Raw genomic sequence first — 15,135 nt, 5'->3', positions numbered from 1 at the left:
CCCTGGATTGGGGACGTCCAGAACTAGAGGGCATAGGTTTAGGGTGAGAGAGGAAAGATATAAAAGGGACCTAAGGTGCAACTTTTTCTCGTAGAAGTGGTGTGTGTATGGAATGAGCTGCCAGAGGAAGTGATGGAGGCTGGTACAATTGCAACATTTAAGAGGCATTTGGATGGGTATATGAATAGGAAGGGTTTGGAGGAATATGGGCTGGGTGCTGGCAGATGGGACTCTATTGGGTTGGGGTAACTGGTCGGCATGGATAGGATGGACAGTGCTGTATATCTTTATGACTCTATGAATAGCTGTGGCACCCCACTAGCTACTGTCTGCCAACTGGAAAAGGACCCATTAATTCCTACTCTTTGCTTCCTCCCTGTCAAACAGTTTTCTGTTCCCCTCAATGCACTTCTCCCTATCCCATGCATTTTAATCTTGCATAATAGTTTCTTCTGCAGGACTTTGTCAAACGCTTCCTGAAAGTCCACATATAGCATGTCGATTGGTTCCCCCTTGTCAACTCTACTAGTTACATCTTCATAGAATTTCAACAGATTTGTGAAGCATGATTTCCCCTTCATAAATCCTTGTTCCTTCTGCCTGATGCTGCCACTGCTTTCTAGCTGCTCTACTACAAAGTCCTTGATAATGGATTCGAGAATTTTCCGCATTACTGATGTTAGGCTTACTGGTCTCTAATTCCCTGGTTTCTGTTTACCTGCCTTTTTGAATATTGGCGTGACATTAGCTCCCCTCCAATCTGCAGGGGCTGTACCAGAGATTATAGAATCCTTGAAGATGACTACCAATGCAACCACTATTTCTCGCGCCACTTCCTTGAGTACTCTGGGATATAGATTTTCAGGCCATGGGGATTTATTCACCTTCAATTTCCGAGCACCACTTTTCTATTAATATTAGAGATCACGGAATAAAATCTGGCTTGATGGATGGCATATTTAACTTTGGAAGATGATTTAATATGGTGATTAATGACAGAACATATACATGAGATTGCAAAAGTTCTTCTTTAGTAGAACACTGTATATGAGACAATGAAACAAAATGTCTATACAAGACTGTTTTGCCGCTTGTGTTAACACATCTTTCTAAATTAAGTTTCAACCTTTTTACAGACAGTTAATCCTGGGGAAATATCATTTCTGAATTATCTCAACACTTTAGTTTCTTAGTTAAGAGACACTACCCAATTCTGTTCCTTGGACTGCTGAGACAATTTTTATTTCAGAACCTGTTGATATGAACATTTCTGTTCAGTTCTGAGCTCGTCTGGTAAGTTATTACTTTTCTTGTTAGTTTCTTGTTCGTCTGGTTAGTTGTTACTTTTTGCAGAATGTCAACATGATGTTTCACTGACTAAGACCAATTCTGTGAGAATGACAGATTCCACTGTATAGAAACTGAGTCTTTTGCTCTGAAGTGTAAACGAAAATAGCAGTCATGATCTTTTTTCTGTGCTTGTCATCAGTACAGCATTGTAAACATTCTATCCAGGACACTGTGTGTGTCTGACCAGCACTTAAGTGAAAGCACATGTATTCTTGGGAACTTTTGTATTTGGGTCATGTCCCAAATGATTTTAAGGTATAAGAGTAGAAATTAAACCATTCAGCCTGTTGAATCTGCTCTGCCATTCAGCCATGGCTGATAAGTTTCTCAACCCTATTCTCCTGCTTTCTCCCCATAACCCTTGATCCCCTTGATAATCAAGAACCTATCTATCTCAGTTTTAAATATACTCACTGACCTGGTCTCCATAGTTTCTGTGGCAATGGATTCCATAGATTCACCACTCTGGCTGAAGATGTTTCTCCTTACCTCTGTTCTAAAACATCTTTTCTTTACTTTTTAAGGTTGTGTTCTTGAGTGCTAGTCTTTCCTAACAATGGAAGTACCTTTTTAGCATCTACTCGGTCCAGGCCATTCAGTGTTCTATAGATTTTAATTATTTTCAATTAGATCACCCCCTCATTCTTCTTAATTCCAGGTATAAACCCAGAGTCCTCAAACATTCCTCATATGTTAAGCTTATCATTCCTGGGACCATTCTCGTGAACCTCCTCTAAGCCTGCTCCAGGGCCAGTACTTCCTTCCTAAGATGTGGGGCCCAAAACGGCACAGAATGCTCCATATGTGGCCTTCCCAGAGCCTTACAGAGCCTTTTCTATTCAAGTCCTCTCAAAAGAAATGCCATCACTGCATTTGCCTTCCTAACTACTGACTTAACCTGCAAGTTTACCTTGAGAGAATCCTGGACTAGAACTCCCAAGTCTCTCTGCGTTTCAGACTTGTGAATTTTCTCCTCACTTAGAAAATAGTCCATGTCTCTATTCTTCCTACCAGAGTGCATGACCTCGCACTTTCCCACATTGCATTTCATTCCATCTACTACTACTTTGCCCACTCTCGTAACCTGTCCACATCCTTCTGCAGCCTCCCCGGCTCCTCAGTGCTACCTGTCCCTCAATGTACCTTTGCATCGTCTGTAGAATGCCCCCAGTTCCTTCATCTCGATCGATAATGTATAAAGTGAAAAGTTGTAGTCCCAACACAGCCTTGTAGAACACCACTTGTCACCGGCTGCCATTCTAAAAAAGACCCTTTTAACTCCACTCTGTTTTCTGCCAGACAGTCGAGCTTCTATCCATCTAGCAGCTTGCCCTTGATACCATGGGCACTCATCTTACTCAGTAGCCTCCTTAAGGTCTAGGTAGATAACATCTATTGGCTCTTGGTGTAACCTGCTCCTTACTTCCTCAAAGTATTCTAGAAGATTTGTCAGGCATGACCTCCCCTTGATGAAACAATGCTGACTTTGCCCTATTTTACCCTAAACTTCCAAGTATTCAGAAATCTCATCCTTCACAATGGATTCAACGATCTTGTCCACGACCGAGGTTAGATTAATTGGTCTGTAATTTTCTGTCTTTTGCATTTTCCCATCTTTAAACAGAGGTGTCATGATAGCAATTTTCCAATCCTCTGAGTCCCTCCCTGACTCGAGCAATTCCTGAAAGATCACTACTATGCCTCCATTATCTGCTCAACTGAGAACCCCTTAGTACACTGCAGTGCAGTTCATCTGCTCCAGGTAATTTATCCATCTTCAGGCCATTCAGTTTTTCTAGTACCTTCTGATTGGTACTAGAATTCAGCTCTGCCTCCTCACTGTCTTGAATTTTTGGGATATTACTCGTGTCTTCCACCCTGAAGACTGAAATGAATTATTTGTCCATCACCTATTTCCTTGTTCCCCACTACTATCTCTCCAGTGTCGTTTTCCAGCTGCACAACATCCACTTTTGCCTCTCTTGCCTTTTATATGTCTAAATAAGTTCTTAGTCTTTCTTTATGTTACTGGCTAACTTACCCTCCTATTTAATCTTCTCCCTCCCTGTTTTTTTTTGTTGTTGCCCTCTGTTGGTCTTTTTAAACTTCCCAATTCTCTGGTTTCCTAATGCTCTTCATCACATTATATCCTTTCTCTTTTGCTTTTATGTCAGCCATTGTTACCTAATCCTCCTTGTACCATCCTCCTTTTTCCCTCAGGATGAACCTCAACTGAGTCTCCTGAATTCCTCCCAGAAACTCCTGCCATTGCTGTTCCACTATCTTTCCTGCTAGGCTTCTCTCCCAGTCAGGTAAAAGCAATGACTGCAGATGCTGAAAATCAAATAGTGGATTAGTGGTGCTGGAAGAGCACAGCAGTACGGGCAGCATTCAACGAGCAGCGAAATCAATGTTTCGGGCAAAAGCCCTTCATCAGGAATAAAGGCAGTGAGCCTGAAGCATGGAGAGATAAGCTAGAGGAGGGTGGGGGTGGGGAGAGAGTAGCATAGAGTACAATGGGTGAGTGGGGGAGGAGATGAAGGTGATAGGTCAAGGAGGAGAGGGTGGAGTGGATGGGTGGAAAAGAAGATAGGCAGGTCAGACAAGTCAAGGAGACAGTAACTGAGCTGGAAGTTTGAAACTAGGATGAGGTGGGGGAAGGGGAAATGAGGAAGCTGTTGAAGTCCACATTGATGCCCTGGGGTTGAAGTGTTCCGAGGCGGAAGATGAGGCGTTCTTCCTCCAGGCGTCTGGTGGTGAGGGAGCGGCTGTGAAGGAGGCCCAGGACCTCCATGTCCTCGGCAGAGTGGGAGGGGGAGTTGAAATGTTGGGCCACGGGGCGGTTTGGTTGATTGGTGCGGGTGTCTCGGAGATGTTCCCTAAAGTGCTCTGCTAGGAGGCGCCCAGTCTCCCCAATGTAGAGGAGACCACATCGGGAGCAACGGATACAATAAATGATATTAGTGGATGTGCAGGTGAAACTTTGATGGATGTGGAAGGCTCCTTTAGGGCCTTGGATGGAGGTGAGGGAGGAGGTGTGGGCACAGGTTTTACAGTTCCTGCGGTGGCAGGGGAAAGTGCTAGAATGGGAGGGTGGGTCGTAGGGGGGTGTGGACCTGACCAGGTAGTCACTGAGGGAACAGTCTTTGCGGAAGGCGGAAAGGGGTGGGGAGGGAAATATATCCCTGGTGGTGGGGTCTTTTTGGAGGTGGCGGAAATGTCGGTGGATGATTTGGTTGATGTGAAGGGTTGTAGGGTGGAAGGTGAGCACCAGGGGTGTTCTGTCCTTGTGACGGTTGGAGGGGTGGGGTCTGAGGGCGGAGGTGCGGGATGTGGACGAGATGCGTTGGAGGGCATCTTTAACCACGTGGGAAGGGAAATTGCGGTCTCTAAAGAAGGAGGCCATCTGGTGTGTTCTATGGTGGAACTGGTCCTCCTGGGAGCAGATACGGCGGAGGTGGAGAAATTGGGAATACGGGATGGCATTTTTGCAAGAGATAGGGTGGGAAGAGGTGTAATCCAGGTAGCTATGGGAGTCGGTGGGTTTGTAAAAAATTCTCTCCCAGTCAGTTCTACTCAGCTCCTCCCTCATGCCTCTGTAGTTGCCGATATTCAGCTGAAATACTGTTACTTCTGATTCTATCTTCTCCCGCTCAAAATACAGAGTTAATTCAATCATATTATGATCACTGCCTCCTAAGAGTTGCAACAGGTTTATTTGAAGCATTAGCTGTCAGAGCACTGCTCCTTAATCGGGTGGTTGTAGAATCTGTGTGGATAGAATGGAGGAACTGCAAAGGGGACACACTAGGTTTTGGAGTGCTGCTCCTTCATCAGATTTTTCCCAGTCTACCTGCATAGTGGAATCCCCCATGATGGTTGAAACTTTGTGTTACCTACACATCTTTCCTATTTCCTGGTGTATCTTGTGCCCCAACTCCTGACTACTGTTGGAGGCCTGTACATGACTCCTTTCCCCTTTGTGGTTCCTCAATTCTACCCACACAGATTCTACACCATCTGACACTACTTCGTTTCTTATTGTGAATTAATTTCATTTCTTACTGATAAGGCAAACCCACCCCCTCTATCTTTTCGATAGGATGTATATCCTTGAATATTCAGCTCCCAATCCTGATCCCCTTGCAGCTTTGTCTCCATGTTTTACCTGTCAATTTCTATCTGTGCCATAAGGCTATTTACCCTATTCTTTTATATTGCGAGCGTTCAGATATAACACCTTCAGTCCTGTATTAACTGTCCCTCGTATGACTGTCATTCATTGCGCAGCGTGCTTGAAGTTTGTGCTAACCCTTGCCATACCGTTTGCTGTATTTGTCTGTTCCGAGATTTCACTAACCTCCCCTGAGTTCTGCATTCTAACCTCATCTTTTCATTTGGGTTTTCTAATTTCCCCCATAACTGACTTTTTTTTTCCCTCTGGTCTTTTTAAACTTCCCAATTCTCTGGTTTCCTAATGCCCTTCATCACATTATATCCTTTCTCTTTTGCTTTTATGTCAGCCATTGTTACCTCATCCTCCCTGTACCATACATGCGCACACACAATTCGGTAGGACTCTGGTCCTAGATGAAGACCGTCCCATCAGAAGGTCCCTTCTTCCCAGTACTGCTGCCAATCTCTCTTATGAATTCAAACCCCATTTTTCCCCACACCAATCTTTGAGCCGCTTAATCTTATTGATTCTGTGGTAATTATCTCATGGTTCAGGTGGTAATCCAGAGATTATTACCTTTTTGGTTCTGCTTTTGGATTTAGCCTCTAGCTGTTCATACTTCCTTAGCAGAACCTCCACCCTAGTTTTATTGATGGACCACGACCACTGGATCTTTACAGTCCCACGCCAAATTCCTCTGCAGCCCAGATAAGATATTCCAAACCCGAGCACCAAGTCAGCAACACAACCTTTGGGATTCTAAATCCTGGTGACAGAACAGTATGTATACCTCTAACTATACTATCCCCAATTACATCAGCATTTACAAGTGCAGCAACTCTAACTTCTGGATCCCTCTACCTGCCTCACAGCAACACCCTCCTGTCCCTGACCTCAGGCTTAATTCAAGTTAACTAGTCTAAGGAATGTGACTGTCTCCTGAAACATAGCATCCAGGTAACTCTCCCCCTTCTTGATGTATCACAATGTTGGAAGCTCAGACTCCAGTTCATCGGAGTTTTTCCAGCAACCAACATTTACTACAAGCATGGTCACTGGGAACTGCAGTAGGATCCACCAACTTCCACATCATGGAGAAACAAGACACCACCTGACCCCCACTCCTTTTATTTAATTTGTTTTTTTAATCCTTAACTGTGTTTGTATTTCTCTTTATGCAAGTTGTAACCAATAAATTAACGAAATTCAGTTTAATACCGATTCAAATTGCGCAGACTCCTTATTGGCCAATCAAATCACAGCCCTCTTGTGATTTCACTTTTCTGACCTTTTCAAATCATAATCACCAGATGGCAGTTTTCAGGAAAGTAGAAAAGCCATGGATACAGTTGGGTGGATGGGTTACTTTTAGGAAGGTAGGAGGGATAGGCAGAGTGCAGGAGTGTCATGTGGCTCTCCCTACCTCAAACAGGAATCCTGTTTGGAAATTGTAGGGGGTGATTGACTTTTGGGGGAATGTAGCACTGACAGCCAAGTTTCTGGTACAGAGATTAGCTCTACTGTAACAAAACGTATGTTAGGATCCAAGTGATCGATTCTGAAAGTGGACCCTCTAATCAGAGGTACAGACAGATGTTTCTGCAGCCAGCAATGCATTATCAGAATGGTATGTTGCCTGCCGAGTGCTGGGTCAAGAATATCTCTGAGAGGTTGCAGAATATTCTCAAAGGAGGAAAGGGACTAACAGGAGGTTGTTGTATACATTGGAACTAATGACACAGGAAAAGAAAAAGATAAGGTTCTGAAGAGAGAATATAGAAAATTAGACAGCAGGTTTAAAAAGTAAGTCCTTGAATAATGTCTGGATTACTCATCGTGTCATGTGAGAGTAGGAACAGGAGGGTAGAGCAGAAGAATACAATAGACAATAGATGCAGGAGTAGGCCATTCTGCCCTTCAAGCCTGCACCACCATTCAATATGATCATGGTTGATCATCCTTAATCAGTGTCCTGTTCCTGCCTTATCTCCATAGCCCTTGATTCCACTATCCTTGAGAGCTCTATCCAACTCTTTCTTAAATGAATCCAAAGATTGGGCCTCCACTGCCCTCTGCGGCAGAGCATTCCACACAGCCACCACTCTCTGGGTGAAGAAGTTTCTCCTCATCTCTGTCCTAAATGGTCTACCCCGTATTTTTAAGCTGTGTCCTCTGGTTCGGCACTCACCCATCAGCGGAAACAAGTTTCCTGCCTCCAGATTGTCCAATCCTTTAATAATCTTGTGTCTCAATCAGATCCCCTCTCAGTCTTCTAAACTCAAGGGTATATAAGCCCAGTCGCTCCAGTCTTTCAGTGTAAGGTAATCCCGCCATTTCAGGAATTGACCTTGTGAACCTACGCTGCACTCCCTCAATAGCCAAAATGTCTTTCCTTAAATTTGGCGACCAGAACTGCACACAGTACTCCAGGTGTGGTCTCACCAGGGCCCTGTACAGCTGCAGAAGAACCTCTTTGCTTCTGTACTCAATCCCGATTATTATGAAGGCCAGCATGCTGTACCTGCATGCTTACCTTCATTGACTGGTGTACAAGAACACCCAGATCTCTTTGTACTGCCCCTTTACCTAAATTGATTCCATTTAGGTAGTAATCTGCCTTCCTTTCCTTGCCACCAAAGTGGATAACCATACATTTATCCACATTAAACTGCATCTGCCATGCATCTGACCACTCACCTAACCTGTCCAGGTCACCCTGTAATCTCCTAACATCCTCATCACATTTCACCATGCCACCCAGCTTAGTATAATCAACAAATTTGCTAATGTTATTGCTAATACCATCTTCTATATGATTAACATATATTGTAAAAAGCTGCAGTCCCAGTACTGATCCCTGCGGTACCCCACTGGTCACTGCCTGCCAATCTGAAATGGAGCAGTTTATCGCTACTCTTTGTTTCCTATCAGCCAACCAGCTTTCAATCCAAGTTAGTACTTTGCCCCGAATACCATGCACCTTAATTTTGCTCACTAACCTCCTATGTGGGACATTATCAAAAGCTTTCTGAAAGTCCAGGTACACTACATCCACTGGATCTCCCTCGTCCATCTTCAGAGTTACATCCTCAAAAAATTCCAGGAGGTTAGTCAAGCATGATTTCCCCTTCATAAATCCATGCTGACTCTGACCTATCCTGTTACTACTATCCAGATGTGTGAGGAGCTGATGCAGGAGAGAAGGCTATCCATTTTGGGGTAAAAGTGACCTGTATAAGAAGGATGGATTGCACCTGAATTGGAAAGGTGCTAATACGATATACTGGCAGGGAGATTTGCTCGAGCCACCCAGGAAGATTTAAACTAGTAAGGCTGGGATTGGTACCAAATGAGAGAATGAGTAAAGAGATCAGTCGGAGGCTGGTGCTGTTGGGTAAAGGAGCAAGTAAAATAGTCGAGTATAGCGGACAATGAGATAGAACTGATAAATTCAACTGCATTTATTTCAATGCAAGAGGCATGACTGGTAAGGCAGATTAACAAAGGGCATGGTTGGGAACATGGGACTGGAATATCATAGCTATTACAGAGACATAGCTCAGGGATGGACAAGACTGGCGACTCAGTGTTTCAAAGTATAGATGCTACAGGAAGGGTGGGGAGGGGGGGTTGGGTGGGGTGCAAAAGAGAAAGCGGAATGGTGTTTTTACTTAGGGCTTAACATTAAGGCTGTACTTAGGAGGATATTCCATGGAGTAAATCTAAAGATTTACCCGCTGGGGCCCATGCGGGTGCCCATGACTCCTCCTATGGTTTGGAGGAAGTGGGAGGATTGGAAAGAGAAGTTGTTCAGAGTGAGGACCAGTTCAGTCAGTCGAAGGAGGGTGTCAGTGGAAGGGTACTGGTTGGTTCGGTGGGAAAGGAAGAAGCAGAGGGCTTTGAGGCCTTCGTGATGGGGGATGGAGGTGTTTAAGAACTGGATGTCCATGGTGAAGATAAGGCATTGGGGGCCAGGGAAGCGAAAATCCTGGAGGAGGTGGATGGCATGGGTGGTGTCCCGAACAGAAGTGGGGAGTTCTTGGACTAAGGGGGACAGGACCATGTCAAGGTATGCAGAGATGAGTTCGGTGGGGCAGGAGCTGGCTGAGACAATGGGTCGGCCGGGGCATTCAGGTTTGTGGATTTTGGGCAGGAGGTAGAAACTGGTGGTGAAGGGTTGTGGGATTATGAGGTTGTAGGCGGTGGATGGGAGATCCCCTGAGGTGATGAGGTTATGGATGGTCTGGGAGATGATGGTTTGGTGGTGGGAGGTGGCGTCATGGTCAAGGGGGCAATAGGAGGAGGTGTCCGCGAGCTGGCATTTAACATCAGCAATGTAAAGATCAGTGCGCCAAACTACCACCGCGCCTCCCTTGTCTGCCGGTTTGATAGTGAGGTTGGGGTTGGAGCGGAGGGAGTGGAGGGCTGCACGTTGCGTGGCTGAGAGGTTGGAGTGGGTAAGAGGGCCGGAGAAGTTGAGGCAGTTGATGTCGCGGCGGCAGTTGGCGATGGAGAGATCGAGAACGGGTAAGAGGCGCTATGAAGAGATCGAGGGCGGGTAAGAGGCAGCCATGAAGAGATCGAGCGTGGGTAAGAGGCAGCTGTGAAGAGATAGAGGGCGGGTAAGAGACCTCTCCGCCCCAACCCCCTCTCCGGCTTATCGCCCTCACCTTGTGGGCGGCACGGTGGCACAGTGGTTAGCACTGCTGTCTCACAGCGCCAGAGACCCCGGTTCAATTCCTACCTCGGGCGATTGACTGTGTGGAGTTTGCACGTTCTCCCCGTATCTGCGCGGGTTTGCTCCGCTTTCCTCCCACAGTCCAAAGAGGTGCAGGTCAGGTGAATTAGCCATGCTAAATTGCCCGTAGCGTTAGGTAACGGGGTATGGGTGGGTTGTGCTTCGGCGGGGCGGTGTGGACTTGTTGGGACAAAGGGCCTGTTTCCACACTAACCTCCTTCCACCTCTCATATTCCCAAGTCCCTCCTCCCTACCTTTTATCTTAGCCTGCTTGGCACACCCTCCTCATTCCTGAAGTCGGGCTTATGCCCGAAACGTCGATTCTCCTGCTCCTTGGATGCTGCCTGACCTTCTGAGCTTTTCCAGCAACACATTTTTCAGCTGCAATCTTCATTGAAACAGGCTTAAAGTCCTGGTGTGATGGGAAGGGGTTGAGTGAGGGATATGTCAAGCCATGAGGTTGTGGATTGTTTTGGAGTAGAAATCGACTGCTGTCGATGGCCCACAGTGCCTCATGGGTGCCCAGTCTTGAGTGGCCATGTCTATTCAAAGGTAGACAAGCAGGAGGCTGGAAGAGCACAGCAATGCCAGGCACCATTAAGAGGTGGAGAAATCAACGTTTCAAGTTGTTGAAGAAATTCTCCAGACTCAGACATTAGGGAGCTCACCTTTCTTCGTACAGTCCGGTATTACTTCAAAGCGTTCCAGATCACTGTGGATTTATATAGTACAATAGAGAACTAGCTGCCAGTTGCTCAATCAGACAGTCACTAGAGGGCTACATGACAATACACCAGGCAGAGTCTGAGGTCGGCCTTATCTTAGACTGTACATAACAAGCTATTGTTCTCAGATCTTGAGTCAATGCACATTCCAGAGGCTAGATTTGCCCATTGATAAAATCTGGCAGGGCTGCGCTTTTGCTTAGCAGGTAGCTGCAGATAAAAAGCAGAAGTTCTGTGGGAAGAGTGGAATTTATGTGGTTAATGCAGAATGTACTAGTATGCTAGGGGTCACCCAGGGCAAGGGGCCAAGCCCGGTGAGAACAATATAATGTCTGAGTAAAATGGCTGCAAACAGGCAGGCTTGCAAAAACAGCTTCCACAATCCCTCCTTTTTGATCCAAAGATCAAAGCAACAAGTCAGGATCCCTGCCAAAAGGTGGAATGTACCTGGAGTGTGGGGGATTATCCGTTGGTGGATGCTCAGAATCAAAAGATTAAAGAAGGGCTAGACATGAAACGTTGATTTCTCCACCGTCCTGGTGCTGCCTGCCTCGCTGTGTTGTTCGAGCCTCCTGGTGCTGCCTGCCTTACTGTGTTGTTGCACCCTCCTGGTGCTGCCTGCCTTACTGTGTTGTTCCACGCTCCTGATGCTGCCTGCCTTACTGTGTTGTTCCTCCCCCCTGGTGCTGTCTGTCTTTTGTGTTGTTCCACCCTCCTGGTCCTGCCAGCCTTGTTGTGCTGTTCCACCCTCCTGTTGCTGCCTGCCTTGCTGTTTTGTTCCACCCTCCTGGTCCTGCCTGCCTTGTTGTGTTGTTCCACCCTCCTGGTGCTGGCCTTACTGTGTTGTTCCACCCTCCTGGTCCTGCCTGCCTTTCTGTGTTGTTCCACCCTCCTGTTGCTGCCTGCCTTGCTGTGTTGTTCCACCATCCTGGTGCTGCCTGCCTTGCTGTGTTGTTCCACCCTCCTGGTTCCGCCTGCCTTGTTGTGTTGTTCCACCCTCCTGGTGCTGCCTGCCTCACTGTGTTGTTCCACCATCCTGGTGCTGCCTTGCTGTGTTGTTCCACCCTCTTGGTGCTGTCTGTCTTGTTGTGTTGTTCCATCCTCCTGGTGCTGCCTGCCTTGCTGTGTTGTTCCAACTTGCTGCTTGAATGTGTTGAATTCCAGCATCTGCTGTTTTTTGTCTATATTTTCGAATTCTGTCCCGTCTAGCACTGTGGTGGGGCCACGCAATGCAATAGAGGATATTCTCTCTGTGAAGAGGAGTCTGAGTTTTCAGAAGGATATTAAGGTGAATAAGTCCCCAGGGCCCAATGGTATCTACCCCAGGTTATTGAAAGAGGTAAGCGAAAAGATTGCTGGGGCCTTTACCAAGATCAGTTGCAGTGGAAGGAGCGACAGCAAGGACCAGAGGCCTGATGGGAAGGTGGGAGTAAAGTTTAGAAACTTGCTTCATGTATAGGCAGAGCACACACGAGCCAGAGCAGACACTTGACTGCTGAGTAAGTGAGGCTTTTTAATTGGGCGGTTGCTTTACCTAAAATACTCCTTGGGTCGTGTCTCCCACCCAACCTCCTCCTCTAACCAAAAAAAAAGGTTCTGTGCACCAATTGATAAGGTGACTGGTTTCGTTTTTTTCAGTTTTCAGTCATCTTGTTGGGAATTTAGAACAGTGGGGATGGAGATTGGGGCAGTTCAATGTTCCTCCTGCAGAATGTGGGAGGTAAGGGTCACCACTTGTGTCCCTACTGACTACATCTGCGGGAAGTGCATCCAACTCCAGCTCCTCGAAAACCGCGTTAGGGAACTGGAGCTGGAGCTGGATGAACTTTGGATCATTCAGGAGGCGGAGAGGGTTATTGAGAGGAGTTACAGGGAGGTAGTCACACTTCAGGTACAAGAAGGCAGATGGGTTACAGTCAGGGGACGGAAAGGGAACTGACAGGCAGTGCAGAGATCCCCTGTGGCCGTTCCCCTCAACAACAAGTATACCATATTGGAAACTGTTTGGAGGGAGCGACTTACCAGGGGTGAGCAATGTGGCACAGGGCTCTGGCACAGAGTCTGTCCCTGTTGCTCAGAAGGGAAAGGGGAAGAGGAGCAGAGCAGTAGTCATTGGGAACTCCATAGCTGGGGATACAGATAGGAGGTTCTGTGGGCACAGGAGGGACTCACGGTTGGTGTGTTGCCTCCCAGATTCGTGATGTCTCTGATCATGTTTTTGGGATCTTTGAGGGGGAGGAGGAGCAGCCCCATGTCCACATAGGCACCAATGACATAGGTAGGAAGAGAAATGGGGATTTAAGGCATAAATTCCAGGAGGTAAGATGGAAACTTAGAGCTAGAACAGACAAAGTTGTTAGTTTTGGTTTGTTGCCTGTGCCATGTGCTAGTGAGGCGAGGAATAGAGAGAGAGAAAGAGAGAGAGAGAGGAGTTGAACACATGGCTACAGGGATGGTACAGGAGTAAGGGTTTGGTTTCCTGGATAATTGGGACTCATTCTGGGGAAGGTGGGATCTGTACAAACAGGATGGTCTTCACCTGAACCAGAGGGATACCAATATCCTGGGGGTGGGGGCATTTGCCAATGCTCTTCGGGGGGATCTAAACTAATTCAGCAAGAGGATGGTAACTGAAATTATAGTTCAAGTATATGGAAATTGAGATTAGTGAGGTCCGACATAAGGTTTCAGGGTCACAAGAGGGTACTGGCAAGCAAAGAATTTGTTTGAAGTGTGTCTATTTCAATGCCTGGAGCATCCAGAATAAGGTGGGTGAATTTGCATCATGGGTTGGTACCTGGGATTTCAATGCTGTGACCATTTCAGAGACATGGATAGAGCAGAGACAGGAATGATTATTGCAGGTTCTGGGATTGAGATGTTTCAGGAAGAACAGAGAAGATGGTAAAAGAGGGAAAGGTGTGGCATTGTTAGTCAAGGGCAGTATTACGGTGGCAGAAAGGGCGTTTGATGAGGACTCATCTCCTGAGGTAGCATGGGCTGAGGTTAGAAACAGGAAAAAGAGAGGTCACCCTGTTGAGAGTTTGCTGTAGGCTTCCAAATAGATCCAGAGATGTTGAGGAAAGGATAGCAAAGATGATTCTCGATTGGAGTGAGAGTAACAGGGTAGTTGTTATGGGGACTTTAAGTTCCCAAATATTGACTGGGAATACTATAGTTCAAGTAGCTTGGATGTGTCTGTTTTTGTCCAGTGTGTGCAGGAGGGTTTCCTGACACAGTATGTAGACAGGCCAACAAGGGGCGAGGCCACATTGGATTTGATATTGGGTAACGAACCCAGCCAGGTGTTAGATTTGAAGGTAGGTTAGCATTTTAGTGATAGTGACCACATTTCGGTTATGTTCACCTTAGCGATGGAAAGAGATAGGAATATACCGCAGGGCAAGAGTTATAGCTGGGGGAAAGGCAATTATGATGTGATTAGACAAGATTTAGGATGCATTGGATGGGGAAGGAAACTACAGGAAATGGACACGTTAGAAATGTGAACTTATTTAGGGAACAGCTCCTGCGTGTCTTAGATAAGTAATCAGCTGTCAGGCAGGGAGGAGGTTTTTGAGCGCGGGAGCCCTGGTTTATGAAGGAAGTTGAATCTCTGGTCAAGAAGCAAAAGGCTTACATCAGGATGAAATGTGATGGCTGTTAGGGTGAGTGAGAATTACACATTAGCCAGGAAAGACCTAAAGAGAGAGCTAAGAAGAACCAGGAGGGGACATGAGAAGTCATTGGTGGGTAGGATCAGGGAAAATCCTAAAGCTTTCTATAGGTATATCAGGAATAAAAGAATAACTAGAGTAAGATTCGGGACAATCAAGGGCAGTAGTGGGAAGTTGTGTGTGGAGTCAGAGGATATGTGGAAGTGCTGAATGACCATTTTTCATCAGTATTCACACTGGCAAAAGAAAAGGTTATCGTGGAGGATACAAAAGTGCAGGCTGCAAGACTAGATAGGATTGCAGTACAGAAGGAGGAGGTGTTAGCAATTCTGGAAAGAGTGAATATCGATAAGTCCCCTGGACTGTATGGGATTTATCCTAGGATTCTCTGAGAAGCCAAGGAGGAGATTGCAGAGCCTTTGACTTTAATCTTTATGTCATCATTGTTGATAGGAGTAGTGCCAGAAG

The sequence above is a fragment of the Chiloscyllium punctatum genome, chromosome 15 (assembly GCF_047496795.1).
Source record: "Chiloscyllium punctatum isolate Juve2018m chromosome 15, sChiPun1.3, whole genome shotgun sequence".
NCBI lineage: Eukaryota > Metazoa > Chordata > Chondrichthyes > Orectolobiformes > Hemiscylliidae > Chiloscyllium > Chiloscyllium punctatum.
The sequence above is the reverse complement of the archived record's forward strand: the minus strand, read 5'-3'. Positions refer to the sequence as shown.